General features: G+C 47.5%; 1 long non-coding RNA gene across 1 annotated transcript; it reads right to left on the bottom strand.

Annotated features, from left to right (window-relative positions):
• Positions 1 to 4768: 4768 nt before the first annotated feature.
• On the bottom strand, positions 4769 to 5838 carry LOC144253534 (uncharacterized). The gene is made up of 2 exons (XR_013343306.1): positions 5686 to 5838; positions 4769 to 5230 (listed from the first exon to the last, which is right to left on the bottom strand). It is a non-coding gene; the product is annotated as an uncharacterized LOC144253534 (long non-coding RNA).
• Between the last annotated feature and the right edge of the window lie 261 nt (positions 5839 to 6099).

Below are 6099 nucleotides of genomic sequence, written 5' to 3'. Positions count from 1 at the left end.
TACTAGCCTGAAATTATTCTATGTATTTTTGCATAAAGAAAATAATGTTAATGTCAATAGGAACCCAGATTTTAGTGTTAGAGGAAAGAAGTCCAAGTATAAAGGTAAAGCAGTTAAATAAAATCCTGTGATCCTAAATAAGGAAATTGGCAATATTGGTCTAACATACAATGTATCATCTCTCAGAAAGGAAAGGCACGTCCTCTCTCTGTCCAGGGAGGAGGCCTGGGGCTGGAGGGAGGCTCCGGGGTGGAGACTTGCCTACCGTGCATGAGGCCCTGGGTTCCAGGCTCCATCTCCAGAACGACAAAGGACCTGGAGAGCACCCTGACTCCAGCGATGGCCTCTAGGTGCCGTGTCCCACAAAAGGGCCCAGGGATTCTGGAGAAACAGCCAATCCCAGGTCTGAGAGGGACCCAGGCCAGATAAGCTGCAGGCATCTCGTGGGACCAGAAAATAAGGTCACGGTGAAGGTCTCCAGAGCAGATCCTAAGAGGCCCTCTGACCAAAGATGGGGCAGGGAACAGGGAGGGAGAAGGCATGACCCTGAAAGCACATTGATTAGTTCTGTGTGTTGATGCTTGAAGGGAGGAAAGCATGAGAAATCGGGCCAGCTGTGCCTGGCGCTTGGAAGCCTTCAGAAGGGGAGCGAGGGGCCCCTTGCTGTTGTCCTGTAGGGTGCAGAGCCAGTCTGGCCTGCCTGGCCCCAGAGGGACCCCTCCTCGCTCTGTGGCAAAACCACCTCCTGGAGCCTCACCTCCTCAGGCCATTCCAGGGAGGTCCACCTGAGACCAGGGCATGGCTCCAGAGACCCCGGCCTCAGCTCCCTTCTCCCTGCCTCAGTTTCCCCATCTAAGGCCACTGTGAGGCTCAGGGTCTGTGGGTGCTCCTCTAATGGGAATGACGAGGGTCCTGAGGCCCAGACTGCCCTCTTCTCTTCAATTGTTTAGGGAATAGTGAAAAGGAAAAAAAGTTAGTGCACGTTCAGTATACACACAATTTTTTCCCCCAAGTTTTTGAACCACGGTTGACCAAATCCACAGATATGGAGCCCGCAATCCAGAGGACCAAGCAGAAGCTGGAGGGCAATTTGAACGCAGAAGGAAATCAAACAGGAAACTGGGTTGGCCTGAGTAACACGGCTGGGAGGCTACCGTCTCTGTGTGGGGGGAGACACTGGGAGGGGATACTTGAGCTGAGATCCAAAAGAGCAGGCACACAGAGATCTGGCGGAAGCACATCCTAGGTAGAGGGTACAGCATGTACCAAGGCCCTGAGGTGGGAAGGAACTATGTGTATTTGAAAAAAATGAAGAGGTGGTAGGTATGCAGCAGGGGAATGAGAGGGTCTCAGGGCTGCAAGAAGATAGAGTCAGATTATCTTAGAGGATGATGGGAGCCACAGGCCCATTTTGAACTTAGCTGGAATTTTAAATTCTGGAATGCTCCCTGGGGCTGCCATAGGGAGAAAGCACTATGGGAGAGTGGTATCGGGGAGGCCAAGAACGACCTGGGACAGCCTCCAGGGGGAGATGGTCTGGCAGGGATTGCAGCATGGACCTCATGTTGGGGCAGTTCTGCTTGGAATGACACGCGGTTGTCAAGGTGCTGGCCTTGAGCACGAGCTTGAACTTCCCCTCAGTGGAGATGTTCTGCATGGGCAGTGTACCCGTGGCTTCTGGGAAGAGGGCAGGAAAAGGAAAAAATACAACAAGGTGAGGTCAGGGTGGGCAGCAGGCAGAAGGGGACACTTCACTGTCCCTGTAGGAAGGAAGCTCAGGGGAGCCGGCCCGAATCTCTCCACCCTGCTTCCTTTGGTAAATGCTTGTGACCTTAAAAAGTACTCCAGTTTGCTGACGGGGCAAAGCTTGTTTAGCTGACCCTAAGGACAGCTCACAGGAGACCTGGAGAATGTTCCTGATTGGGTCAGATGGACACGAGTTGGAATCCCTGATCTGTCTCTGGTTACCTGGGTGAGGCCCAGCCAAGATGGGCTTTTTTAGTTCTGGAACAACTGGATATCCACATGGGATAAAAATCAACTTGATCCTTACCTCACACCATATACAGAAATCCAATCCTGGGGAGAAAGTCTGCTCTTACCCTGAGCCTTAATTCTCAAAGCTTTGTGGGATTCGGTCCCAGAAGACCTGCCCAATGCCTGGAAAACAGCTTCTATTGTTGTGATTTTCATTAGTCCAGTTTTCGTTACTATAATGAAATACCTGAATTGGTCTAGCATTATAAAGAAAAGAAATTTATTTGGTTTCCAGCTCTAGAGATGCAATGGCATGGTTCTGGCATCAGCTTAACTCCAGTGAGGACCTCAGCAGGTGGTGGAAGTGTACAAGAGGGAGGGAGAAAGAAAGAAATCACATCACCAAACAAGAAGCTAAAGAGTCATTCAGGGGTTGAGTTTGTTCTTATAACAACTCTTAAGAGAACTTGGGGTCTCATGAGAACTACCTTAATTCCTTCCAAGGGCAGAGCCCTCAATGTCCTAAATATCTCCCATTAGGCTCCACCTCTTAAAGGTCCCACCACCACATGAAAGACCAAGTCTCCAACATATGAATCTTTGGGAGACAATCCACATCTAAAATGTAGTATTAATTCTTTAAAATCCTATAGCATGCACATGAGTGTGTGTATAACTTGAGAAATCTGAACAAAGGCTGTAGACTATGTTGATGTTAATTTGCTGGTGGTGATGATATACTATAACCATGCAAGATGTTCCCGTTGGGGAAGGCAGGGTGAAGGATACCTGGGATCTCTCTCTATCATTTCTTACAACTCCATATGAATCTGTATTTCAAAATAAACCAGGTTAATAAAAGGGAAAACATGACTTGCTAAACTGAGGGATTAAACTGCATATTGAAGCCAGGCACAGTGGTGCATGCAGGTAATCCCAGCCACTTAGGAGGCAGAGGCAAGAGGATCGCTAGAGCCCAGGAGTATGGGGCCAACCAGTGCACCAGAGCACGACCTTGTTTGACAAATAAATAAATAATGAGACAAAATAGCAAAAGGAAAAATAAAAGTCTTAACAAGAATTAGTTTGTCCTAATAACCCAACACCTTCGTCCATGTCGTGGGTTGAGTCTGGACTGTGTAGTAGTCACTGTTCCCTTTCTGTGCCTCGATTTCTTCTTGTGTTAAACTAGAGAATAATACACCCTGTGAGGGTTGGTTTGGACACATGGCTGCCCATTGGTATTTGAAGGGCATTCCAGGACCTCCCATGGATACTGAAGTCCACAGATACTCACATCTTCTATGACACGGTGTAGTATTTGTGGGGAATCTATGCACATCCTCTCATAGACTTAGATCATCTCTAAATGATCTTAATGCTATGGACACTGTTGTTATATAGATTAGAGAATAAAGAAAAGAAAAAAAGGCTATGTGTTCTGTACAAACACAATTTTTTCCAAAAAATTTTAAAATATTTTTTTAATTGTAGATGAACACACAACATCTTTATTTATTTTTATGTGTGCTGAGGATCGAACTCAGTGCCTCATGCATGCGAGGCAAGCGCTTTTCTACTGAGCTACAGCCTCAGCCCCAAATATTTTTTTTTTAAAGAGTGAGAGAGAGAGAGAGAGAAAATTTTAATATTTATTTTTGAGTTTTCGGTGGACACAACATCTTTGTTGGTATGTGGTGCTGAGGATCGAACCCGGGCCGCACGCATGCCAGGCGAGCGCGCTACCGCTTGAGCCACATCCCCAGCCCCAAGCCCCAAATATTTTCAATATGAGTTTGGCTGAATCCATGATCTTGGAGCCATGGATATGGAGGGCTGGTTGTACTAGCCCAGTCCCCACCTCTGACAGGACAAGATCAGAGCTTTTCATGCTTCAGGGCTCCCGGCTGAGGCTGAACTTTGTCTCCCATCCTGAACTGTCCCAGACAGGGCTCTGCTGGGTGGGACTGCCAGCCTTTCCGCCTATATTAGCAGCTGCTCTGTGTGTATGTGTGAGGCATGTCATATTTTTGTGAGCAAAGAAGTATAAACATTAGTTTTTGTGGTGTGTGTGTGTGTGTGTGTGTGTGTGTGTGTGTAAAGACAGGCTCTCAACTCTGTTGTCCAGGGTGGTCTTGAACTGCTGGGCTCAAGAGAGCCTCCTGACTTAGCCTCTGAACAGCTGGAACTACAGGTGTGCATCACCACTCCTGGCTCAACGTCACATTTTAAAATTGTCCTGGACACAGTAAGTACATTACAGTAGTCCCCAGTTATCTAAGATTTCATTCTCCACAGTCAATAGTGGTCTGAAAATTTTAAATAGTAGATTCCAAGAAAAAAACATTTATGTTTCAAATAGTCATTCTGAGTAGTGTGATAATCTCAAGCCATCCTACTCCATCCTGGATGGGACATGAATCTTTCCTTTATCCAGTGTATCCATACAGTATATGCTATTCCCCCAGTAGTCACTTTGTTGCTATCTCAATTATTAGGTACACTCAAAGTATTGCAGTGCTTATATTCAAGTAACCCTTATTTTACTAAATAACAGTCCAAAGTGCAAGAGTAGCAATACTGACACTTTATATGACATGGTGTAGTATTTGTGGGGAATCTATGCCCATCCTTTGGTTGTACCAAAGGGGAGGTGCAAAATGCAACATTTAAGTGAAAAGGGAAAGTTTATTATATTTTTGTAAGCAGAGGAAAGAAGTGTAAATATTAAATTGTGGTAGGTTTTTTGTCATTTTAAAATTTTTTAAAAATTGAAGATGGACACAATACCATTATTTTATTTATTTATTTTTTAAGCAGTGCTTAGGATCAAACCCAGTGCCTTGAATGTGCTAGGCAAGTGCTGACCCCAGAGTCCTGGGCCCAAGAGATCCTCCTGCCTCAGCTTTCCAAATAGCTGGGATAACAGGCATGCACCACCATACTTGGAAATAGTTGCATACCAAGAAAAAGAACTCTTTTTTTTTTTTTTCTAAAAGATTAGCAGTTCTTGTGTGGAGGGTGACAGGTCACTCCCTTTTCCTGCTTATCTTGTTGACTCTTTTTTCTCCCATAGAGTCACATTACTAAGCTAACAACAAAAATCAAATAAAACAATTTTTTAAGACATGGAGGCGAAGGAATGGCGGAGGGCAGGGGAGATTCCGCAGGCGCTGCTGGCCGGGGCTGTGGTTTTCATTTGTTTTCTTTTCTGCCTTTTCCATTCTCCATCAGGGAATTGCCCAATAGTTTTCTAATTAGGGGAAAATGATAATGTGAAACCCGGGCGGAGCAGTTCCCCTGGGTGCACCCACAGGTTGGGTCTCAGATCGCCACCTAGTCTGAGCTTCCATGCAACAGTTTCCCAGGGCCCCGGGCCATCTGTGGCGGCCCCAGGCCCTGGAGCAGGTGGAGAAGCCACCTCTGCCTTTCCTCGGAAGGTCCCACGCTGAGTCCTGGAGCCAGCTTCCACCCTCCCAGATGCTCCAGTCTCCCTTCCCCACGGGCTGCAGTGGGGACAGAAGGAAGTGGTCCCAGAGGGGCAGGGCCGCCTGTCCGGAAGCAAGAAAGGGCCACCCCACCTGCAGCTAAAGAACCGAGTCCCAAATCCTGGACCTGCCCGAGTTGCTATTTCTGTGTCTGCTGCTGGCTTGAGGCTGGTATGCATTAGGTGCTGAATTACTGCTCCCGGAAGCACACAGGTCTTACCATGGTGCCACCAGGATCCCATGAGAGTGTCTCCCCGGGTCTTCAGCGCTAAGATGCAGTGTGTGGGAGTGGACGCTGGCCTCGGGCAAGATCCTCCTTTCAGGTGCAAGCTCCTGCGAGAGCCCCAGGCCTCCCATCACCACTCTCCCCACAGAGCAGTGACGTCAAAGGAACGTCCCCAAGGGGAGGAGGAGGAGCCAACAGGACATCTCGTCCTCCACCCAGGACGGCCTTTAAGCTTTTTTGCATGCCCTAGGGGAGAGTTGCGAATCCCAGAATCACAAGACCTAGGAGAATTGGGAGACTCCTTCAGAGGTGCCGCTGCAGGACTCTAAAGCCAACTCAAAACGACAGAGATGCAGCTGTGGAAGATAGAAAGTCGACCCCAGATCTGTGGATTCTTTTTATTGGGGG

This window comes from Urocitellus parryii, chromosome 3, assembly GCF_045843805.1.
Source record: "Urocitellus parryii isolate mUroPar1 chromosome 3, mUroPar1.hap1, whole genome shotgun sequence".
Taxonomy (NCBI): Eukaryota; Metazoa; Chordata; class Mammalia; order Rodentia; family Sciuridae; genus Urocitellus; species Urocitellus parryii.
This window is presented reverse-complemented; position numbering and strand designations above follow the sequence as displayed.